This window comes from Odocoileus virginianus, chromosome 17, assembly GCF_023699985.2.
Source record: "Odocoileus virginianus isolate 20LAN1187 ecotype Illinois chromosome 17, Ovbor_1.2, whole genome shotgun sequence".
NCBI classification, from domain to species: domain Eukaryota; kingdom Metazoa; phylum Chordata; class Mammalia; order Artiodactyla; family Cervidae; genus Odocoileus; species Odocoileus virginianus.
In genome coordinates, this window is record NC_069690.1 from 58,708,248 (window position 1) to 58,733,454 (window position 25,207).

General features: G+C 54.1%; 1 protein-coding gene and 1 long non-coding RNA gene across 4 annotated transcripts in view; both read left to right on the top strand.

Annotated features, from left to right (window-relative positions):
- Positions 1–23: 23 nt before the first annotated feature.
- LOC139039216 (uncharacterized) lies at positions 24–1,882 on the top strand. The gene is made up of 2 exons (XR_011492536.1): positions 24–589; positions 1,332–1,882. It is a non-coding gene; the product is annotated as an uncharacterized lncRNA (long non-coding RNA).
- Positions 1,883–20,504: 18,622 nt separating this feature from the next.
- RGS9 (regulator of G protein signaling 9) overlaps positions 20,505–25,207 on the top strand; it is a 65,168-nt gene continuing 60,465 nt past the window's right edge. The window contains exons 1-2 of one of the 3 annotated variants that reach the window (XM_070480115.1): positions 20,505–20,744; positions 20,888–21,217. The gene's annotated coding sequence lies outside the window, so the exon portion shown is untranslated. The remainder of the gene's footprint in view (positions 20,745–20,887; positions 21,218–25,207) is intronic. The other 2 variants (XM_070480118.1, XM_070480117.1) reach the window with 2 other exon arrangements.

The window sequence follows — 25,207 nt, forward strand, 5'->3', positions numbered from 1 at the left end:
GCCCGCGAGCTCTGTCAGGCGCGCGCGAGGCGGGACGGGGTGCGCGGGGCGCGCGGGGCGGGGGCCGGGCGGTCACGTGGCCCGCTCCGCCGCTGCGCCTCCTGCTTCCCTGGAAGGAGCTGTACCCACCTCGGGGCCGCGCGGCAACTTCCGGGGGTCCAGGGGGCCGGAGACCCGCCCCAGGCTCTGCCCTCTGGGCTCGCAGCGTCTCCCGCCGCTCCCAGTCCCCGCCACCGGCCGCCGAAGCCTTTGGCTCCAACGTTGTTCAAACAGAGAGCGGGCGTTTGCGGTTTTGGTGCATCTTCTTCCAGTGGGTCCCTTGACACCCCGCCCTCCCGTCCCCGGGATGGAAACCGGCGTGACCCCCCAGCCCCACCCGAGACCGTGCCGAGACGCTGCTTGGGGAGGAGGGGCCGGGGAGGCGCCAGGACGGGTTGTGGATGCCTCCCGGCCGCAGTCCGCACGCAGGCTGACGCCGACGTCTGCACGGGTGAGGTCACCCCGAAAATCCCCCCGCACCGGACACCGACGCGGCTGTTCCCCAGAGGAAGCAGATAAGCAGACAGACCGAGGACAGGAGCCGGCGGAGGTTAGGTTTCCTGCCGGATTGCAGAGGATGTGACCGGCCAAGACTCGGGCCCAGACACCTGCAGGGCTCCGGGACCACAAGTGACACCTGGGCTGGCAGAGGGACGCCTCGCAAGGACCCCGGAAGCCAACTTCTGTCTAAGCGCTCTAGTTTCAAGTGGAAAAAGCCCTCTGGGCAGGTCTCTATGGCGGTGCAACTCCTCCCAAGAGCCTTGCCTGGGGCTTCCGGGGCTCAGAGGCTTGTCTGTGTCAGGCAGCGAGGTAGCAAAGAGTTCAGTGCCCTCGACAGGCTCAAGAACACGTTTAAACAAAAAAAATCGGTGATAATCAGTTTACTGGCCGGATTGGGTTAATGGCTGAGGAGCCCCATGACTCAGTAAATTGGCTGCAGTAAACGATACCTGCAGTAGGATTATCTCCTGTTGTCCTGGCCAAGCCCAGCGTGTGGACAGGCTGCCCTATACAAAGTAGGGTAGGTTCCCCTCCAGTATCACTAGGCGGTGCCTGTAGGCAAAGTAGATAGTAAAAGTCCACCCAGGTTGGAAGAGCTCTCTGCACCTTCAGCTACTGTTTGGGAAGCTTGGTTCTCCACCCTTGGAAGGACCGACCTCTGCCCAGGACAGGGTATAGCGCTGGCCCCCAAGCAGCATGTCTGCTTGGACTCCACATGCTAATCTGAATGCCACAAAAACGGGAAGAGGGAAGCCTATCAAATAGTTGGCATCTTTTTCTTCCTTTTCCAGGAGTGCTCACTACATAACTGAAGCACCAAGGATGCCCCGCAGGCAGGAAGGCTTTCCCGCCCTGCCAGTTCATGCTGTGACATGTAGAACAGCAGAGGAAGGTGTCCAGAGCCCTGCCTGTAACCTCGAGTTGAACAAGCTTGACTCATATCAAACCCCGCTGCTCGCCTCAGTGCTTCAGAAAAAAAAGAGACCTCTTTGGGCCCTGCCTGGGGTCAGGCTGCAGTCGTCCAGTAGCTTCTGTCTGGTTGTCAGGCCACCTTGAAAGTATGAGCATTAAAATGAGCTGGTGGTACAGTAGATAAGAATCCTCCTGCTGATGCAGGGGCCGCAGGATTCGGTCCCTGGTCCGGGAAGACCCCACATGCCGCAGAGCAAGTGAGCCCCGAGTGCCACAACTAGTGGGCACACGGGCTCCTAGAGCCCATGCTCTGCAGTGAGGAGCCACTGCATTGAGAAATGCAACATAGAGAAAAGCCTGTGCACAGCAATGAAGACCCAAGGGTAATCAAAATTAAAGACATAAATAAAGGACTTATTATTTAAAATGAGCTGGAGGACTTCCCTGGCAGTCTTTTGATCAAGACTTCACCTCCCACTGCAGCGGGGCGCAGGTTCCATCCCTGGTCGGGGAGCTAGGATCCCACATGCCTCTTGGCCAAAAATCCAAATCATAAAACAGTATTGTAACAAAGACTTTAAAAGAAATGGTACACATTCAAAAAAAAATCTAAGAAGAAAGTGAGCTAGAGGTTTGATGGTTCCTCAGAAAGTTACACTTAGGATTGCCATATGACCCAGCAATTTCATTCCTAGGTGTATACCCACAAAGAATTGAAAACAGGTGTTCAAAGGAAAAATTGCACACCTGTGTTCATGGCAGCACTATTCAGAATAGTCCAAAGGGGTGAGCAACTCATTTATCCATCAATGGATGGATGGATGAACAGTGTGATATCTCTATGCAGTTCAATTATTCAGGCATTAAAAGGAATGAAGCGCTGACACGTGCTACAACGTGGATAAACCCTGAAAACTTTACGCTACGTGGAAAAGCTGGTCATAAATCCACATAGTGTAAGGCTCCATTTATAAGAAATGTCCAGAACAGACAAATCCATAGAAACAGCAGATTAGTATTTGCCAGCAGTAGGCAGAAAAACAGGGAGTGATTGCTTCAAGAGTATAGGCTTTCCTTTCGGGGTGATGAAGATGTTTTAAGAACTAAATAGTGGTGGTGGTTCGTTCACAGAATTTTGGGAATATACATATATTATATATATCCTATATACATAGGATGTGCTCAGTCATGTCTGACTCTTTGTGACCCCATGGACTGTAGCCCACCAGGCTCCTCTGTCCGTGGGATTCTCCAGGTAATAATGCTGGAGTGGGTTGCCATTTCCTTCTCCAGGAGTTCCTCCCCATCCCAGGGTAGAACCCACATCTCCTGCACTCCAGGCAGATTCTTCACCCACTGAGCCATCGGGGAAGCCCCTGGGAATCTACTAAATGCCCCCAAATCATACACTTCAAAATGGTCAAATGATAAATTTAATGTTATGTAAATTTCACTACAATAAAAAAAAATGAGGTAGGGAAAACAATATCTTCCATAAAAGTCACTGGATTCATTTACCGTTGAAGACCCACAGTGTATGATGTTCACTGCATGAACATGATTCTGAGTTTTTTTTCCTTTTTTGGCCATGCAGCTGTGGGATCTTAGTTCTCTGAGCAGGGATTGAACTCAGGCCCTCGCCAGTGAAAGAGCTGAGTCCTAACCACTGGATAGTCAGGGAATTCTCTGGTTATGTTTAAAGTAACTCGAACAATTAAAATTACTTGCACCAGAAGCAAATCTACTCTAGTTGTTGCTTCAAGTCACATTGTAATGATATTAGTGAATATTATAATTTTCAGACAAATTCTTTCATAACTGAAAAGATAGTCTAAACTTTTTAAGGGAATACAGAGTCTGTCGGTTGGAATTGGATCTGCTGGCTGCTGTATTTCCGATAGACGCAGATGTGAATCCATCGGAAACACCTGTGTTAGCCGGTTAATCCTTGTGCAGATGAGGGGTTCAGATACCCTGAGGAGGAGCTGTGATGAAAAGATTGCACAGCTAAATGGTTAATTAGTTGTAGCGTGGCTCTCTTCTTAATGGAAACTCAAAGTCTAGTGGCAAACAGTCTTGCTAGATAAATAATCAAGGTGTGACTAACAGTGTAGAAGCACATTTCCACTCGACTTTTCTACTCTAATGTGGTCGCCTTACGAAGGATCAGGCCCTGTCTAGCAATACTGTCGATTCCTGTAATCTACTATCTGTTCTTTTTTTTTCCCTCCTTGGCGACTCCGCGGCTTGTGGCGTCTCAGTTCCCCGGCCTGGGATGGGACTCGTGCTCCCTGCAGTGGAAGTGCAAAGTCCTAACTACTGAACCTCCAGGGCAGTCCAGCTATTTGTAACTTTCTGTTGGAACTGAAGGAAAGCCAGGTTTCCTGTCTTAATCATGGTTTCCTAAAAAGTGTGGGCTTCCCTCGTGGCTCAGTCAGTAAAGAGTCTGCTTGCAATCCTGGAGACCCGGGTTTTTATCCCTGGGTCCGGATGATCCCCTGGAGAAGAAAATGGCAACCGACTGCAGTATTCTTGCCTGGGAAATCCCGTGGACAGAGGAACCTGGCGGGCTACAGTCCATGGGGTTGCAGTGGACTGCAAGAGTCAGACCCAATTGAGCAACTAACACTTTTTTAAATAGTGGCACTACTTAGCTCATTTAACAGACCCTGTGACAAATAACTTTGAGCTGTTTACAAAAACCAGTGTTTTTCACAAAGGACAAAAATGTGTCACCCTCAGACATGTTTGAAAGAATGTGCCAGAGGCTCTCGGAACGATTCCAAAAAAGGAGTTTAAAAAAAAGATTTGGGAACGATGGGAAATATAATTTAAATAAGTGCTTGGCCTCCCAAGGTGACTACTCACTCTTCAGGATGGGACAACACCCATTTAGATGTGTTTATTTAAAAATCAGTCACATTACTGGATGGGGAAACCGTGGGTTAATTTTCTAATAAAGACGATGACACACCCAAGGTTTTCGCTACTTGACTCTTCAGTCTCATCACCAGTGTTATTATAATAGGTGGATTCTGCTTCTTTCAGATAAAACAGGCGTGGGTTTTTCGTGTCTTCCTTTCTGTGCTAGGAAAGGAAGGGAATTCCCTAGTCTTCCCAGAATACAGATCTCTTTGAGTTGTGTGTGTGTGTGTGATGTTTTAAAGGCCCCAAAGCATTTTGACCTACTTTATCTCATTCTCTGCTCACAATAGGCTGACGGAGCACCCAGTGTTAGGCTCACTCCCTGAGCAGGAGGAAGCTGGGTAAAGAGAGATCTGAGGACTCGTAGCCTCCCTCCAACTGTCCGGGGGCAGAGGCAGAACCAAAACCACCTCCTTTTGACTCTAAATCCAGGGCTCTTTCTGAGTCACCAGAAAGAGATAGTTCCCTGGATGCCCAGGTGTACAAAGATTGCATTTAAGGAACAAGTAGTTGGTTGGTTGGTTACTCGGTGTTTTTCCAGCCCCTTTTGGGCAAAATGCCACCTCAGAGTTTACCAGCTTGCAGGCTGATTCTAGCACAGTAAGATGTTCTGCACTGGAGGTCAGACTCTGGTTTGTAAAACGTTCTGGGTGACTGAGGTAGAAACAAGAAAAGAGGAGGCTGGCTTTACAGCCATATTTACATGGTGGTAGAAGCTCCAGAGGAGAAGGCAATGGCAGCCCACTCCAGTGTTCTTGCCTGGAGACTCCCAGGGACGGGGGAGCCTGCAGGGCTGCCGTCTATGGGGTCGCACAGGGTCGGATACGACTGAAGCGACTTAGCAGCAGCAGAAGCCCCAGATGGTCCCTTCATGTGAGTCCGGAATGAAAAGGCAACTTCCTTTGTTATGAAATGCGATGGTGCCCTTACCAGAGTAAGCCTCTCATGTGGAAAGTTTTGTATGACACCCGGCATGTGGAATTGCCTTCGTGGTGGTTTTTGTTGCTGGTGTTATTGAAGGAAAACGTGACTTTAATTATTGGCTGTGTCTTTCTCAGCCTCCAAGGAAGATCCCCGAGCTGCTTGTTGAGCAGTCGTGACTTCTCTCAGCTTCTCTGGAGTCGGAAGCCTGCCTTGGAGAGACACACACCCATCCCGGGAGGAACCCTCACATCTCGCTTGCTCGCTGTGCGAGTAACAGCAAAGGCCCTCTGACGTGAGCTCTGTTTCTCCAGAGAGGCTGACGTGCGGGCTCTCAGCTGACGCCCGCATCGCCTCACCCTCTGCTCCCAGTGCGGTTCTCTTTCCCTCGGAGCGTGGACTGGCAGGTCCGGGCCTGCTGCTCCCGTGGACCGTGCTCCTGACTCGCGGGCAGCCAGGCGTCGCGGGGCACGCCGAGACTGGCCTTCGCCTCTGAACCCGCCAGGCGCTGACCGGCGTGTGGTCAGGGCTCACCCACACAGGGGCACGGAGGAGTGGCCCCCGGGGCCTTAGTCAGGCCCTGGCAGCCTGGCTCCCGGGGCGAATAATGCCATCGACAAACCGTCTCCAAACTCCTGCGAGAGCCGCTGCCGAAAGGAACAGGCCGGCTCCAGGCAGGATTCAGGGAGCGACCCCAGCTGCTGAGTCAGAGTCACGGAGTCCAAGTCTGGGAGCCGAGCCACGAAGGCCTGTCTCTGTCTCTTGCAGTAGTCACTGCCTTTCTCCCGCCCCCAGCCCCCAGGGCTGGCCGGGCACCCCACTGCGCACGGGAGGATGAGGAGGGGTAAAGGCTAGAGGAAGCGTTTTCTTCTGTGCCGGCAGTTCTGCACTCATGTTTGCCCTTCACTTGTACACGGCTGGTGATGGGAAGAGTCCTTTAAGCAATGAGTTGAGGTCACCTGCTTCTCTGGTTTAATCCCGGGAAGCAGATCAAATCATCTGCTGGTCATTTCCTTTCCCAGAGAAGGAAAGGAGTCAGGGTACAGGGCCTTGGGGAGACCTCACTGAACATAGCGTGCCTGGCTTTTCCTGTCTGTAAAATGGGAGTTTGGTGATGATGATGATGATGATGGTGGTTTTTACCTTTTGGCCACATCGAACAACATGTGAGATCTTAGTTCCTCGACAGGGGATGGAACCTGTGCTCCCTGCACTGGATGCTCAGGGCCCTAACCACTGGACAGCCTGGGAAGTCCCTGGGATAAAAGCGTTTTCTTAGGGAGACATTGCTCCTGGTGAATTTCATGCCACCCGCATCCAGTGCCGGCCATTTTTCTCATTTGGCCCTGGGTGGTAGACAACACCCAGGGTTCTCCCTGTTGCATTTCCCAGGCCCTGGCCCTCTGTCTCACTGCTTTCCTTCCGGGCCCTCCCCCGCCACCCCCATCCCCACCCCACCCCCCCCCACCACCCCTATCCCCCCCCCACGCCATCACTGTTTCCCTCCCCCCCTCCCTCCCCCTGCCCCCCGCCCCCCAGGCTGATCAAGGTTCCCAGCCTCCGCGGTGCGCTAGCATTCTCCGGCCCCCGTGCCCCTCAGAGCACTGGTCACAGTGGACAGTAACTTCCGCTCCCTCCCCCACCGCCCCAGAATGCGCCCCGAGGCCAGGGCCACAGCCGCTCACTGGTGCCTTCGGCATGCAGCAAGGCACCTGGGTGAGCTCGTGCTCTTGACCTCAGTCGTGTCTGACTCTCTGTGACCCCATGGACTGTACCCACCAGGCTCCATGGGGCTTCTCCAGGCAAGAATACTGGAGCGGGGTTGCCACTTTCTTCTCCAGGGGTTATTCCCGACCCAGGGATCAGACCTTCATCTGTGGCATTGGCAGGCAGAGGCCTCAGCACTGAGCCCGGGAATCCCATGTCATATGGTAAAGACTCACTGAACGTGTGTCATTTAAATGAGTGGCCACCGTCTGCCTGCTCCCAGGCGTCTCCCTGCATTTCTGATGACTGCCAGCTGGAGCTGCAGCCCTGCAGGCCTGGAGGGGCGTGTGTGCGGTGGCCGGAGACCCTTATGGCCCCGCCCCACCGCTCAGAACCAGAGTCCAGATCCTGCGGGCCGCTCCGCTAACCTGGCACGGCCGGACGCCACTCGAGAGGGGCTCAGGAAACCTGAGCTAGCCGGAGGCTGTGCCTGCTGCGACGACGAGGACGCACCACCACTCGCTGCGATCCGGCAAGTGGCCGCCCCCGCGGGGCAGGCAGGACGCTGCGGATGCCCGTGGGACGGGAGAAGCCAGAACTTGAGCTCTCACCCCTCTCAGCCGCTGCCCACTCCTGTCAGGGTCAGGCTGGGGTTGCTGAGGGCAGCAGGGAGAGACTGCACGAGTGGGGTCCCAGCTCAGCTGCTGCCTCACGCATCTTCCGTGCTGTCCTTGTTCAGGCGCTGAGTCATGTCCCCCTCTCTGCGACCCCGTGGACCGCAGCACGCCAGGCTTCCCTGTCCCTCACCATCTCCTGGAGCCTGCTCAAACTCATGCCCACTGCGTGGGTGATGCCATCCAACCATCTCAGCCTCTGTCACCCCCTTCTCCTCTTGTCCTCCATCTTTCCCAGCATCTACCATGTGAATCCCGCAAAAAACACACACACACACACACAAACTCTCTGAGCTTCATTTCTTTTCCTTAAAAAATTTTATTTATTTATTTATTTGGCTGCCCCGGGTCTTAGTCACGGCGTGTGGACTCCGGTTCCCTGACCAGAGATGGAACCCAGGCCCCTGTGTCGGGAGCGAGGAGCCTTAGTCAGCAGACACCAGAGCTTCATTTCTGTTATCTGAAAAGTGGAACTAATTCTGCCCTCACGTCCCTGGGCTGCTGAGAGTAACGTGTAAAGCACCTGGCAGGGTGCCTGCCTGGCCCCACAGAGGTGTCACATAATGTAGCGTTTGCCACTATGCATTGGGGATTGAAAGTGGTTAATGATTCTGTTACATAAATATGAAGGTTGAAAAAAATACAAAGCGTGTTGTTACTGTTTAGTCGCTATGTCCTGTCAGACTCTTCTGTGACCCCACGGACTGTAGCCCGCCAGGCTGGCTCTTTAGTGAGGGCAGGGACAGAGGCAGAGGCGCTGGGAGGCGTGGGGGCTGCCCGTGGGCTGACCCTGAAAGGCTTAAGGAGCCAGGGTGCTTCTGTCCGTCAGAAAGCTCCTCTCCTGGGAAAGGACTGAATGCAGGCCCAGGAGACTGGTGTGTGTGTGCGTGTGTGTGTGTGTTTTAAAACAAATGTGTGATTTATGACATCTACTCCACCCTCTGAATCACACAGTGACCCTAGACTTTGCCCAGAGTCTCTGAGATTGTGAAGGACACTCCTTAATTCTAGGGAAGTCCTGGAGGTGCTGGGTCCAGGCTGGAGACATCAGAAGTTGGAGGGAAAGTCATGTCTCCAACAGCTCCCTGGCTAGCTTTTCAATCCCCCTCATACCTTCCCGGGGAAAGGCACGGCTTCTAACAGGACTTTGGGCTTCGCTGGGTTGGAAGGGGGAAGACTCTGCTGGAAGGGAGAGCTGCCCCACCCACCAGCGAGCCTCCCCTTTTCTCCGGCTCCTCTAATCCTCCAGCGGCCTGAGTCACTGTGACCCTGGTCTCCTGCAGACCGTCCAGGTCAAAAGCCAGCCAATGGCGGCGGGTGTATAGGGAGGGACCGACCTATGGACCGTGATACCAGTCCAGCACTGCTTGGTCTGGACATGTGGGGTGCGTCTGTGTGGGCCGGGCACTGTACCCTGTATTATAGACTCAGAGGGGAGGGCCGTTACAGGGATGGCACAGTGGATGAGGCCAACTGGTCAACCAGCTATCAGGGCGCTAAGTCGGGAGTAGGGACAGCTGATGTGTTCAGGCAAGTCCACCAGCCTGGGAGCCCAGATGGGGCCTTGGGAATCAGGTGGAAGGTATTCAAGTTGTTTTGAAAGAAAAGAAGAGGAAGGAGGGGCTGGGAAGGTGAGCATTCCGGGCTGGGGAAAAACCAGGAGGCCCTGAATGACAGCGGAATAAGGAGATGATGCTGCTGGAAGTTCATCATCAGTAAGCTCTTGCTCTGTGCTGGGCAAGCCCTATTCCCATTTCCTGGATGGGTAGACTGAAACTCCCAGCCATCAGGGGCACTCATCAAGGTCGCACTCAAGGGGTGATGCTGATTGAAATCCGGAAATGCCTGACCCTGGCCATCCCACCTAGACGCGCGGGGTGCCCTGGGGGCTGCAACTCATTCAACTGCCCATGGGAGGCACATGGGGACCTCACACTGATTCACAAGCATTTTTTTAAATTGTCTTGACGAGTAGACTTGGAGGAGCTGAGCAGGTAGTTCTGTGCAGGACACGAAGGCGACGCTAAGTGACGGTCGTGTGTGGCGGGTCCATCGTCAGGGCGGCGTGTGCAGAGTGGCCTCGCTCCTGGGCACATCCAGCAGCTCTGGACTCACGGGCACTTCCCCCGGGTGCTGGCTGGGCACCAGATCTGGGTTTCTTTCTAGGTCAGGCGGCCTAGGATGCAGTCAGTGTAAGCTGCAGACCCGGCTGGAGCGCTGTGTCAACACAGACTATCTCCTACCCCAACGTTTCCTTTACGGACGCCTCTTCCAGCTGGGGCGCTTGATTCCAACTTCCTTATCAACTCGAACTTCCTACCCAGATATAAGGAAGCTATTAAAGTCCACTTCCTGGTCTTGCCTTGACCTCCCCTGGCCTTGCTTGCGTGGCATGGAGCTGTCTCATCGAGTGACCGAGAGAGACCAGGGCCCTGCGTAGCTCGGGCCTGGGTGTGACCTGTAGCCGCTCCTGTTCCCTGATGCTCCAGGCTTCGGTCCTGCCCGTCTGGGGCCCTCGCTCCTGCCAGGGCCTGGGGTTTCAGTCTACCTGTCAGGCGCTGGCTCCGAGATGCTCTGACAGCCAGGTTACTGGAAAGCTCAACGTTACTGCTCACCTCAACGCCCGCTCCCTCCCAGTGCTGCCTGGGGGCCTGTGGGTCCAGGCGGGGGCAATTTGGGGAAAAGAGGGGGTGTGTCTCCTGACAAACTGGATCCTGGGTTCCCCGGGGCCCGCTGCAGGGAGCCTGGCCTGAGCAAGGTTCTGCGTGCCCTTTAGGGGCCCTCCGCCGGGGCCCCGCCTGCTCAACCATCTCTTTACAGGTGTGCCTTCCCGGACTTCCCGAACATGTGGGGAGGGGCGGGAGCAGACTATAAGGGTGAATGCCACAGGCTCCTGCTCCCCAGGAGCTAAGGGCCAGCGAGGACAGGACGAGGTCGGACTATAGGGGGAAGGTGGGGCGGTGATGGAAGTGTGGGGGTGGGAGGCGGGGCTGGGAGGAGGCCACGCCCCATTTCCCCTGGGCAGGCGGAGCTCAGGGCTGTCAGTGTTAACCTGCCGGCCTCTGGAAGCGGGGTGCCAGGCCGCATGGGGAGAGGTGCCTTACGTCTGTTCCAGGGGCTTCTGGGAAGACGAAGGAAGGGGAAGGAAAGCCCAGGCCCTGGAGTCCAGCCGGCTTCTCTCCAGGGAGCCGTGCGGCACCCTTGGGAACACAAGAGCCCAGCAGAGTCCCCGGAGCCTCTGCCTGCGGGGCCGACGGTGGCGAGGCCCCCCAGCTGATCGAGTCCCCAGGGCTCCGGCCACACAGCACCAGCACTGGGGGACTCGCAACCCCCCCCCCCCCGCGGCCTGGGGGCCACAAGCCCGAACTCCCGGGGTGGCCAGCTGGAGACCGGGAGCCTCCTTTGCTTGTTCGGCGTCTGTGGTGGCCGAACTTTTGGACACGCCGTGCCGGCAGGCACACCGTTCCGCTCCCACGGCCACTTCTTCCTCTGGGTGTTCATGTCATCTTCCTTGCGTCCAAATTTCCCCTTCTTGTAAAGACACCAGTCATACTGGAATAGGGTCTGGCTGACCTCATTTTAATTCGATTTTGTCTGTACAGACCCTGTTTCTCTATCACGTCACATTCTCACGTGTGCGGGGGTCAGGACTTGGGTCCATCTTTTGGGGGGACACAGCTGGCCTCATCAGACTATTCTTAGCAAGTCCCCCAGCCAAGGGAGAAGGAGACAGAACCAGAGTCAGAGACAGACAGGGTGGAGCGGGGCCAAGGTGGTGAGGGAAGCAAGCGGAGGGGAGCGCCCGCGGGGAGGCGGAGGCCTCCAGCAGGACAGCTTCACCCTCTGGCAGGGGTCGGTGAGGATGGGTCAGGGCAGGGATGGGGTTAAAGGTCAAGGGTGCCACGCTTCCTACAGAGAATCAGAGGGGTGAGGTGTGCCCAGGGGTGTGGTCGAGCCTTGGGGCCCCGCCAAGGTCAGGGGCGATGAGTATCTTGAGGACCCGGATCAGACGTGACCTGGGGTCCCGCTGACCAGATTCCACAGCCGGGTTTTCCTCCCGGGTCTCTCATTCCCTCGCCCGGGGGACTTGAGGCCCTGGAGAAGTGCGTTTGCCGGCTGACCTGGCGTCCAGCGAACCGGGCAGGAAGCGCGGCCCCTGGGGGCCCGAGGACCCGAGGGGAAGGGCAGGGCAGGAGGGGCGTCAAGGGGGCGGGGGAGGAGTCAGAGGGTGTCAGGGGGTCGGGGGAGGGCCGGAGGGGCGTTGGGGGGCCGGGGGAGGAGTCGGAGGGGTGTTATGGGGGGCTGGGGAGGAGCCGGAGGGGCGAAGCCGGCTCGCAGGGCCCGGAGCCGGACTTCAGACTCTGAAGGGCGCGCGTCTCTGGGTGAGGACAGGGTCCCGGTGCGGCGGGGGGTGGGGTGGGCGGCTGACGCGGGGGCAGCAGGGTCCCCGGGGGCCTGTGAAGCTGGGAAGCGTGGCACAGCGCCGGGGGCTCTGAAGGCACACAAGACAACGTGGAGGACGAGAGACTGCCCGTGGGGGAGAGCCTGGCAGTGGGAGGAAGCGGAGGGGCGGAGGGCGGGAGCCCCAGGGGAGCGGGGCTTCCAGCCTGGGCGTGGGGGTGGGGATGGGGGGGGCGCAGGGGGAGGCCCTGCGGGGGCTGCTGCTTGGAGTTCTTGGGGGCAGAGGGCAGTTCGTTTAGAAAGGGGGCCCCATGGGGGTGGAGAGTGTGCGATGCAGGGGCCGGAAGGGGGTTGACAGGAAGTTGTCCCGGCACCCCGCTCTCCCCCGGGGACGCCCACAGTGCAGCGGGGACCCGGGCCCCTGGCAGCTGTGTGTCACACGCGGGCGCGGGCCAGCGCGGAGGAGGAAGGAAGCGCTCTGGGGGCTTCGGGGCCGCCTCGGTCAGACTCTGGCAGGGGAGAGGCCAGAGCCGGCCGTAGGTCCAACATGAGCCAAAAGCCGAGGTGGGGGGGGGGGGGTTCGGGAGGGTGAGGGGCAGCACTGGCTGGAAAATGAGCTCAGATCCCCATGGCCTTGGGGTGTCAGGGGAGGGGCGCCGTCTTCTCCCGGAGGCACTAGGGAGCCACAGTAGGTCTTTGCGGGAGGGATGCTGGCAGTCCTCGCCGAAGATAAATTCTCTGAGTTTGGATTAAAAAAAAAAAAGCCTGGTGTCTGCAGGGCAGCCTTGGCTTTGGTCCCAGAAAAGCTGCCTACCCAAAGAGCGAGGAGGCAGGAGGATAGGACTGCTGTCCCCAAGGTCAAGGTGCTGCTCACGTTACTGGGGAGAGAGGGGGGCGGGGGGAGGGCAGGGGTAGCGGGGGCAGAGGAGCGGGGGAGGTGTGACCGAAGTTCCCCGTCTAAATAAAGAAAGTGAAACTGGTGGCCTGGAAACCGGCCCTCGCAGGTGCGTCTTCTGTCTTCACTTCCTGCCGTCGGTCAGCTTCCTGAGCCCTCCGGAGGGGCTCTTCCCAGGAAGACCCGGAAGGAAGCAGGGCGGGAACCTTGGAAAGCCCCTGACTCAGGAGCATCACAGTTAAAAGGACTCTCTGATAAGGGTGAAGCTGGGGACCTGCGCTTGGTCTGGGGGTCCAGCGGGCCTGTGGAAAGCCGGAAGGAGACGGGATCTCCGGGCTGGCCCAGGGCAGGGCTTCTCAGGGCAGCAGCGCTGGAGAGATGCTACCTGTGGGAAGGCCCGGGTCGGGGAGGTTGGGCGGGGGGAAGGGCTTGCCCACGGGATGAGTCACCCGCCCCCAGGACAGTGGGAGCGGAGGGCTGAGTCGGGGTGGGAGCGGCCTTCAGCCCCCTCGTGCCTCCTCGTCTTTATTCCACAAGCACTTCACATGGGAGTCGCAGAGCCCCGCCGCGGTTCCTCTGGACTTCGGACCTGGACTGCTGGGTTGGAACCTCATCTCCGCCCCTTCCTAGTTCTGGGCCAGGCCTCTGGCGGTATTCAGGTTCTCTCTTGAACACGGAGCGGGTGGGGAGGGCATCCATGTGACATGAAGACCAAGTCTTTAAAACACACCTGGGACTTCCCTGCAGGCCCAGTGGTTAAGACTTAGCCCCCCAACAAAGGGGGTGTGGGTTTGATCCCTGGTCAGGGAGCTAGGATCCCATAGGCCTCAAGGCCAAAAAAGCCAAAACATAAAACAGAAGTAATATTGTAACACACTCAATAAAGACTTTAAATATTGTCCACATTAAAAAATAATAAATCCAGGGGCTCCAGTCCACCCCTTTCCCTCCTCCATTCCACTTCAACTCACTCAAACTTCTTTTCCTAGATTAGATGTGAAGTTCAAAAATTTGCTTCTATTTCTATATTTTCAGGAGTGAGCATACATTTACAGGGGAACAAGGAGACTTGTAAAATCAAAGATGTCAATTTTCTCAAGCAGAGTCCACCTGACTCCTGTTGACGGAAGGCAGAGTGTGATGTCTTCTGGGGAACAGAGGATGGGACAACATGGTCCTATTTGCCTTTGATAATTTCTAGCAGGTGTTTCTGGGAAGTGTGTGCCCCAGACTCACTGCAAGAGCTCTTCTCCTTAGGATGGAGAAGACAGAGGGGAACCATTCCTTATTATAGAGGGGCATCCTGGAGGCGACTAGGAGGTCTCCCTTGGCTCTGATCATTCTAAGTGGAATTCCTGAAGTCCTGGCAGCCAGCCACATTCCTACGTTCCTACCTGCTTCATCCATCCCTGACCCACTCACTCACCCACCTCACCTGGAAGCACTCACTCACCCACATTACCTGGAGGTGCAGCTCGGGTTGAGAAACAAGACGTCCTGTTACTTCTGAGCTGAGCTGATTGGTTTAGATAGACAGGCGTGATCTAATCAATTGTCTTGCAAGGAAAGCAAGTTTTCATCAAACTGCAATGTATTTTCACCACACTGTTCTCCTTCTCTCATGCATCTTGGACTAAAATAAAACGATGTAGGTTCAACAAACAATTGGACGAATATAGTCATTTATCTTGAAGACCATTTTGACTGCTCAGTTTTTCCTTTCTCCCCGAACCGTGTCCAATTCATCAAGTCAACTCCCATTCGCTACTCAAATACAGTTTATTTCTATCCCAAGTCATTCTAAAAAGGAGTTTTGGCTGACCAAAAGACCAAAACCCAGAGAATGAAACCAATCGTACATGAATTCAAATAGGAAGACAGATTGGAGGAAAAAAGCGAAAAATTGAACATTCATTCCAGTTCTTGCAAGAGAGCCTGATGCCAGATTTGTTCTACGGCTCAGGGTAGGAAATGCCTGGGTGCATATCTCTTTTTAATCACGGAAAAGGATACATTGTGATTTCTGTCTTCAGGGAACTAAACTTGGAAAGAAATTTCTTTTGTGGTGTTTGTTAGACAGAATAGACACTATCTTGACAGTAGTTTAGGGTCAAGTCAGATTTTTTTCGAAAAGAAATTCACATGACTTGTTCCTGTAATGACTTCTGGTAACCGCTGGAAACCCTCACACTGTAGATTTGCCCGGAGATGCCGATTCAATGTGGGCATTTGAAAGCACACCGGTGGAAGCTCAGACTGGCAAGAATTTTTGGAGGCAAATGTTATTTCATAATGTATTGGCCATTATTTTATTTGGCATCTTTGAAAATGTAAATACTATGTCGTCAGTGTCATCAGCCAGGTCATTATGATTTTTAGTAGGATGCCATTAGGTGAATCCTGTGACATACAACTGGGGACTAAGGAGGAGCCGGGAATGTGGTCATTTGGACGCGAGTCCACTTAATCCAGTACTCATCCATTCTTGATTCATTTATACCCTGCCTCTTTCCGGGCTTCCCTGGCGGCTCAGATGGTAAACAACCCTCCTGCAATGCGGAGATCTCTGGGTTTGATCTCTGGGTTGGGAAGATCCCCTGGAAAAGGGAAAGGCTACCCACCCCAGTGTTCTGGCCTGGAGAATTCCATGGACAGAGGAACCTGGAAGGCTACAGTTCATGGGGTCAGTTGCAAAGAGTCAGACACGACTGAGCTACTTTCACTTTCACTTTATGCCTCTTCTCACAGTTGGGTGAGCGCGGTAGACAGGAGGTACGTACTATAAAATGTGTGTGTGTGCTTAGTTGTTCACTGTGTCCGACTCTTTTCGACCCCGTGGACTGTAGCCCGCCAGGCTCCTCCGTCCATGGGGATTCTCCAGGCAAGAATACTGGAGTGGGTTGCCATGCCCTCCTCCAGGGGATCCTCCCAAACCAGCAATCCAATCCAGGTCTCCTGCATTGCAGCCGGATTTTTTTTTTTTTTTTTTTTTTTTTACCATCTGAGCCACCAGGGAAGCCTTAATATAAAATGGTAAACTATAAATTAGAAATCAAGACAAGGAAGGAGTGCCCTGCTGGTCTAGTGGTTAGCACACAGTCTCACCCCAACCTGTTGAGCCAGAATCTGCATTTTTACAAGATCCCTGGGGGACTGCTCTGTACATTAAAGTTTGAGAAGGTTGAAGAGCAGACTCTGGGGAACGCTGAACAACTCTGACCGGGGACTGGGATTCCCCGAGGTGATGAGTCTTGCATGACGTCCCCAGTGGGTCAGTGGTAGATTTGGAATCAGCATCCAGGTGTCCTGAGTCCTGATTACGTTCCTTCTTCGCACCCTAGCTCGTCCCCTTCATCTGGGAAATGAGGACACTTGATGAGATCCTTGTTGGAGCAGTCAACTGTGGGGTGATGAGGGTGGCCATTCGATTTATCATCTGAGCAAAGTCACCTTACAGAAGTGCCAGAGGACACCACGAGCCTCTCCAGGACAACGGGCGACAGAAAGGGATACAGGCGGTCACTCTACACACCTGAAGTCCTCTCCTAGTTGACAGAGCCCCTCACAGATGTTAAGTAATTTAAACAGCAGAAATATCCAGTGACCAGATGATCTTAACGTTCTATCTTTTCAATAAAATCTGATTCTCAAGGAAACTATACACACACACAATCTCATAATAGACAAGTCACCATCTAACATAACCGAGAAAACAGAAAGCCCAAGTCAACAAATAAAAGAGTGGGGAGACAGGTTCGCCAGTTATGGGATTCTGAGATCATTCTGCTTTCCCCATCCCTGTGAGTCTGGGAGCCCGGCTGAAGCTGAAGCGGGGCTTTCCCGGCCGCCTGGCCGGGCTGACGTCACATCTGCTGGCTTTCGGCCAAGTCATTTCCCGATGAGTCAACCAGCCCTTGGAGCTGGGCTATTCTAGCACTTCAGCCCGGAGCTGAGATGTCAGAGCAGCTTAGCAGGAACTCAGCTCTTCCGCTGGGATGGGAACCTGATTATCTGGTAACCTGTTTGTTGTCTGCGCCTCTGACAGCAGCTGCCCACGTCCCCTCTCTGCCACGGCGTCACCCGCTGCCCTTGGCTGCCCAGCTCTAGGCAGGTCCCCGTTTTTCACAGAACGCTGCTGCTAGACCTGGGAGGGCTCGCCCTGTCGGAGACTGGGAGGGAGCTCGAGTCACTCCTTTACAGATGAAGAAATTGACGACAGGGGGAGAGAAGTGGCTGTCAAGATGAGACTATTTTCATTCACTTTGTGCTCTTTCTATTATACTGTCAGCAATGACACTGATATTAATAACAGTCACAACTGGCATCTATTGATTTGCGTCCTGTCTATCACGTGGGCAGTCATTGTGCCATTCCCATTTCACAGAGGGGTTAAGTAACTTGCCCAGAGTCACACCGTTCGCTGGTTAGTAAGTAGCAGTGTGGAGATGTGATCCCACATAATCTGACTTCTGATCCTATTCTCTCACCTCCACTGACTAGTCCAAGAGTTCTCACATTATTCTGGGAAGACACAGGACTCAGACGACGGGTGTAATGGAGCCACCAGCGACGGTAATTTTTAACAGTCCCCCGAAACACATGAGAACTGTGGTTTATCCGACATTCACCATTTGTCAGTCACGGTTCTAAGTATTTTCAAAACATTTTAACATTTTATATTGGAGTATAGTTGATTTACACTGCTGTGTTAGTTTCAGGTATGCAGCGAAGTGATTCAGTTCTACATATAAATATATATGTCCATTCTTTTTCAGATTATTTCCCATTTGGGTTATTATAGGTTATTGAGTACAGCCTCTCTTTGCAACCCCATGAACTGTAGCCAGCCAGGCTCCCCTGTCCAAGGAGTTTTTCAGGCAACAATATTGGAATGGGTTGCCCTTTCCTGCTCCGGGGATTTTCCTGACCCAGGGATCAAACTTGAGTCTTTTGTGTCTCCTGCATTGGCAGGCAGATTTTTTTGCTCTTGCACCACCTGGGAAGCCCTCATTAATATTCTGTGCTATATACAGTAGGTCCTTGTTGATCATCTATTTTATTTATATATAGTAGTGTGACCTGGGATAACCACGATGGTGTGGTCACTCACCTAGAGCCAGACATCCTGGAGTGTGAAGTCAGGTGGGCCTTAGGAAGCATCACTGCAAACAAAGCTAGTGGAGGTGATAGAATTCCAGCTGAGCTATTTAAAATCCTAAAAGATAATGTTGTAAAAGTGTTGTACACAATACGCCAGCAAATTTGGAGAACTCAGCAGTGGCCACAGGACTGAAAAAGGTCAGTTTTCATTCCAATTCCAAAGAAAGGCAATGCCAAAGAATTCAAACTACTGCACAATTGTGCTCATTTCACATCCTAGCAAAGATGCTCAAAAATTCTTCAAGCTAGGCTTCAACAGTACATGAACTGAGAACTTCCAGATAAACAACCTGGATTTAGAAAAGGCAGAACCAGAGATCAAATTGCCAACATCTACTGGATCATAGAAACAGCAAGGGAATTCCAGGAAAACATCTCTTTCTGCTTCATTGACTATGCCAAAGCCTTTGTGTGGATCAAACTGTGGGAAATTCTTGAAGAGATGGGAGTATCAAACCACCTGACCTGCCTCCTGAGAAACCAGTTTGCAGGTCCAGAGGCAACAGTTAGAACCGGACATGGAAGGATGGGCTGGTTCAAAATTGGGAAAGGAGTACATCAAGGTTGTATGTTGTCACTCTGCTTATTTAACTTCTATGCAGAGTACATCACATGAAATGCTGGGCTGGATGAAGCAGAAACTGGAATTAAGATTGCCAGGAAAAATATCAACAACCTCAGATATGCAGATGACACCACCCTTATGGCAGAGAGTGAAGAGGAACTAAAGAGTCTCTTGACGTAGGTGAAAGAGGAGAGTGAAAAATCTGGCTTAAAACTCAGCATTCAAAAAATGAAGATCATGGCATCTGGTTCCATCACTTCATGGCAAATAGATGGCAAAACAATGGAAACAGTGTCAGATTTAATTTTCTTGGGCTCCAAAGTCACTGTGGCTGGTGACTGCAGCCATGAAATTAAAAGACGCTTGCTCCTTGGAAGAAAAGCTATGACAAACCAAGACAATGTATTAAAAACAGAGTCATTACTTTGCCAACAAAGGTCCATCTAGTCAAAGCTATGGTTTTTCTAGTAGTCATGTATGGATGTGAGAGTTGAACCATAGAAAAGTTTGAGTGCCGAAGAACTGATGCCTTTGAACTGTGGTGTTGGAGAAGACAGGAGAATACCTTGGACTGCAAGGAGATCCAACCAGTCCATCCTAAAGGAAATCAACCCTGAATATGCATTGGAAGGACTGATGCCGAAGCTGAAGCTCCAATACTTTAGTCACCCGATGTGAAGAGCTGACTCATTGGAACAGACCTTGATGCTGGGAAAGACTGAGGGCAGGAGAAGGGGGTGGCAGAAGATGAGGTGGATGGATGGCATCACTGACTCAAAGGACATGAATTTGAGCAAGCTCCGGGAGCCAGCAGAGGACAGAGTAGCCTGGTGTGCCGGGGTCCACGGGGTCGCGAAGAGTCGGACACGACCTAGTGACTGAACAACGAGTGTGGGCTTGCTGGCGGCTCAGCAGTAGAGAATCCACCAGCAGCGCAGGAGATGCGGCTTTGATCCCTGATTTGGGACGATCCCCTGGAGGAGAAAATGGCAACCCACTGCAGTATTCTTGCCTGAAGAATCCCATGGACAAAGGAGCCTGGGGCGGGGCGCGAAAGTCCATGGGGTCGCAAAGAGTTGGACATAGCGTGCGCGCGCACACACACACACACAGTGTGTATGTTAATTTCACATTCCTAATTTTATCCCTCCCCCCTTTCCCTTTTGGTAACCATGTTTGTTTTCTGTGTCTGTGAGTCTGTCTCTGTCTAGTAAATCAGTTGATTAGTATCACTCTTTTAGATTCCACATATATTTGCTAAATGCTTTTCACATGTATTAGCTCAGGTATCCTAAAACCAAAACCAAAACTCCCCTCCCAAAGAAAAACTCACAGGAGGGGGCAGCAATGTCACCGCTGAGACAGGGAGAATGAAGCAGAGCAAGGCTGCGTAACTGGCTTGAGATTTCACTCGAGTTCTGGGGTTCAGAGCCAGTCCACCTGGCAGGGAGCTGCATTCCTCCCCGCTAACCGCACTCCACTGCCGGTTCACCGAGTTATTCATTCTGTCCTCGCAGCGCCCGACACACAGGCGTCACTTTCCATCCACTCACTTTTTTCCAGCGAGATGAGGAGACAGACGCTCAAAGTTCAAGCAGCTTGCCAAGGCCCATGCAGGAAGCTGGTGGCAGCCCAGCCAGGGATCCACGTCCCGGGGCGCACTCTTTTTCACGCCCCCCGGGCCTTGGTGCTGGGCCCTAGCTGGCCGTGGACCACAGAGCTTGCGGGCGCCCGGGGCGCACCTCACCTGCGGCGCCCCCGGCCCGCCGGCCCGACACCGTCCCCTGGCGCCAGGTGGGCGCCAGTGCAGCGCTCGCCCGCGCTGGCGCGACACCCTGATTGGCCGGCGCGGATTCGGGCTCCCATGGGTGCGGGCCGGGGGCGCGGCGGGCAGCCTCGCTCCGCCCGGGCTCCGGGCGGCGGGCGCGCTCTCCGGGGGCTTCCCCTTCCGTCCCGTGCGTCCCGGTTCTGAGTCCCAGGGGCCAGGATGACCATCCGATACCAAGGCCAGCAGTACAGGCCGAGGATGGCGTTTCTGCGGAAGGTGAGCGCGGTGTCATCCCCCGGGGCCAGGAGGAGCGCGGGGACCACCTCGGGGAAGTGGCGGCGGGGACGTGGGCAGGGCTGGGGGCGGCCCTCGTGGGGTGGGGGGCCGCCCTTGTGGTCTTAGTAACCGCATTATCTAAGCTTCCACGCCGCCTCTTGGTCCATGTTGGACTACGCGGGCCCGACTGTCCTGAGGGTGTGTCTACATGCCACGCTTGCTCCGAGAAGCTTCCAGTGACTCCAGTGACCCACGGGGGGGAACCTGCACAGGAATGCACCTGACATTGCACTCATTTCTTTCCCTGGATCGGGCACCCAGCCCCTACGGCCACTTCCGCGCATCAGACTGCCCAACAGACACTATAAAGATAGGTTTGACTACTGTCCCCATCTTACAGGTAAGGAGGCTGAGGAGAGTGAGGACCAACACTGGCAGAACTGTCAGTGTGATACAACAGTCTCCCTACAACGGTAGGAACATAATACAGTGTCTGGTGGGAAGGGGCTTCAGATTCTACTCCAGGAGTGGGGGAGGACCGTGGAGGAGGCCGCCTTGAATGTGAGAGGGGAGGATGCTGCATCGGCTCTGCTGGGCCCAGGAGAGGCAGAATGAAGACCCAGGTGATGCGTCTTGTCTGCAGGTAGCCCTCTCTGGTTGATGGGAGCTCCCCCTGGCTGAGATCTCCGTGGAGAGTGCCAGCCACCTACTGTGAGAAGCACTGTAAGCAGTGGGGGGTGAGTGGGATACTGACGATGCCATCCCTTCTGATACTTTTGGTGACTGTCTGGATTCCTTGAAACATTTGCAGTCACACCTCAGTGAGCCAGAATTTGAGAGCTGTAGTGCCAGGCCTGCCCGAGGGGTCAGACAGGCCAGTGATGACCTCTGTTACAGCTGGGAAGTGCGGTCTGGTCATCTCTGTGTGTCTACGTGTCTGTGTGTTGCGGAAGGGATCTTCAGGAGGGATGCACACAGAGCACAGATGATGGGGGGCCGGAGAAAGGCCACAGCAACAGCCTCTGTGGAGCGCTTTAAAGTCTAGGTAGGTCTTCTGTTGGTGGTGGATAGTTTCTGCTCAAGAAAAGGAGATCAAGATCGCTCTGAGATCCCAGGTGTCAATCATAATTTTTTTTTCACTTCGGATTGATAACTTATATTTTTTTTTATTTCTAGGTCTTAGTTGTGGCATGCAGAATTCTCTAGCTGTGCATAGGAACTCTTTAGTGGAGGCATGTGGGATCTAGCTCTCTGACCAGGATTGGAACCCAGGCCTCTGCACTGGGAATGCAGTCTTAGCCACTGGATCACTTGGGAAGTCACTGACTAGAACTTTTTAAAAAGGAACCATTTAAGTGGTTCCTTTAGAGTTTGGTTGGCATTGGTGCATCCTCTGGAGCCCGGTTACCTCTGTGGGAACTGTGTAGGTTTCTGGCCCTACAGGATGGAGGAGCAGACACTGGGACAAGGACACTCTAATGTCTTGTTACTTGTCCTTTGACAGGTCTTCCTTGAAACTACAAGTTTAGTAACATACTATTAACAGTAAATCACGTCAAAGCTCCTCTTGATAGAGGTTCGGGCCAAAGCTGCCTCATTAAGAGATTCTGTTGTTACTTCAGTAACTACGTCATTGTGAATAAAGCTGAAGACGTTCCTTGTACTGAATTTTATTCCATAATGTTAGGGCAAGTTTCCAGTGAAGGTTACTTCATGCACACATACAACATTCTTGAGTGTTTCTTAGCAACCTTCTATTTATCGGAGGAAATGGTAATCATGTTTTACTAAAGTAGGTCCTTGAACGAATTTCCTAGGTTTGTCATTAAGAAGCCCTGAATTGTTGAATTTCCACTTGGAACAATTTATATTTTTTCCATGTAATTGTTTCTATGTTTTATAAATAATACATTGATAACACTGGCTCAATGATATTGAGACCCTATCTATTCATGATATATGTAGGAGGAAGAGCAAGGAGGGTTCGCTTCCTTTTCCAAATGTTAATGGCTTGTAGTACTTCATTATTTATGGACTGATTTCTCAAACATCTGTAAAACTGAAACCATCCTTACGGAAATCCAGTCAGATGATTTTCAAAACAGGAGTTCCGAAATGTCATTTGAGAAGTGAGAGTGACTCTTGCACAGGTCTGTGCTCAGGTGAATGATTTATGTCAGCGTCTCCCAAGTGTGTTCTGGGAAAAAACCGCAGTTGCTGGTGGGGAGAGGGGTGGCTATCAACAGGGTGTTACCCAAAAGTCTCTGAGGTCAAATGCTTGAAAACCACCAGGCTAAACAAAGTCAGGTGAGCTCCATTATTGCAGAGCTTCTCAGAACAGTTTAACATTCTATCAGTAACTGTGGTAAGAGACTGGAGTTCAGATCCCAAACTTACTTGTCCGTCTTTTATTGTCTCCTCAAGAACACACTGTGTGAAAGCTTCTTTATGTGAAATATTCCCCAGTGCAGTCTTACAGTGTCAGAGAAGGTAAATCTGGTTCACTGAAGAATGCATGCCACAGTAGTCACATGCAGCAGGCCAGGGTCACACAGGAGGCCAGGGTCACAGGATGACAGGGTCTCACAGGAGGACAGGATAGCATACAGGAGGCCAGGGTCTCACAGGATGACAGGGTCTCACAGGAGGACAGGATCGCATACAGGAGGCCAGGGTCTCACAGGAGGCCAGGGTCACAGGATGACAGGGTCTCACAGGAGGACAGGATCGCATACAGGAGGCCAGGGTCTCACAGGAGGCCAGGGTCACAGGATGACAGGGTCTCACAGGAGGACAGGATCGCATACAGGAGGCCAGGGTCTCACAGGAGGCCAGGGTCACAGGATGACAGGGTCTCACAGGAGGACAGGATAGCATACAGGAGGCCAGGGTCTCACAGGATGACAGGGTCTCACAGGAGGACAGGATCGCATACAGGAGGCCAGGGTCTCACAGGAGGCCAGGGTCTCACAGGATGACAGGGTCTCACAGGAGGACAGGATCGCATACAGGAGGCCAGGGTCTCACAGGAGGCCAGGGTCACAGGATGACAGGGTCTCACAGGAGGACAGGATCGCATACAGGAGGCCAGGGTCTCACAGGAGGCCAGGGTCACAGGATGACAGGGTCTCACAGGAGGACAGGATCGCATACAGGAGGCCAGGGTCTCACAGGAGGCCAGGGTCACAGGATGACAGGGTCTCACAGGAGGACAGGATAGCATACAGGAGGCCAGGGTCTCACAGGAGGCCAGGGTCTCACAGGATGACAGGGTCTCACAGGAGGACAGGATCGCATACAGGAGGCCAGGGTCTCACGGGAGGCCAGGGTCACAGGATGACAGGGTCTCACAGGAGGACAGGATCGCATACAGGAGGCCAGGGTCTCACGGGAGGCCAGGGTCACAGGATGACAGGGTCTCACAGGAGGACAGGATCGCATACAGGAGGCCAGGGTCACACGGGAGGCCAGGGTCACAGGATGACAGGGTCTCACAGGAGGGCAGGAACGATACACTGCAGGAGACCACACACAGGAGGCCAGGATGGCCACTCCCACGCTTCTCACAGCTGAGGGCTCTGAGGGCACTCAGCCCGGGCGGTCAGCCGCTACTCGGAGGAAGCAGCCGGGTTCCGAACGGGTCTCCCGGCCAGGCCCACTTCCGGGCGGGGGCTCGGTTCTGAGCCCGGCCCGCGCCGGGGGCCCTTTCCGGGCTGCCGGCAGGGCCTTCTCCCCACACCTGCACGCGTGTGTCAGTTACTTAATGCGTTTTACACGCGCGGCCGGGCTGACACAGCACGACGAGCCCTAGCTTGCGTCCTTTTAGGGCCGGTTTTCACCCTTCTTGTCCACGAACCAGTCGCCTCGAGGGGTTGAAACGAGGAGACAAGTCCACAGCGCTGGGGGTCGAGGGGCCGACCCCGCGCCAGGCCCTCGGGAAGGGCCCCGGGAGTTGGGGGTCCCACCCACACTCCCTTACTAGCGCGCCCCGCCCAAGCTTCGGCGGGCGCAGGGAGGGACCGAGCCGGAAGTGCCCGCCGCCGGAAGCCTGCCGGCGGAGCCTGCCCTTCCTCTCTAGGGCTGGGGCGGTACCCGCGTCTCTGTGGTCCGGGCGCGGCGGATGGCGGGAGGCGAACGCGGCGCCGGGCTGTGCGTTGGGGCCTTTCCCTGCCCTTTGGCACCTGTGCGCGCTTGGCGGCGCTGCATGCAGAGTCAGGAATTGCCCTCATCACGATATTAAATGTGGAGCTGCGGGAACGCGACAGGGCCCCGTTTCTCACAGCGCGGCCATAGGTGGTTTATCGACAGGAAATCTGGCGCCCGTGCGCTCACACAAATACTCAACTTCTGTTTCTTTAAAGCGGTCTCACCCTTGAAGTAACTTGAGCCTGAAGCCCGGCTTGGCCGCTGGATCCTGTGTCCCTCCGGCGCCCTGGGTCTGCGGGGCTGACAGACACACCTTC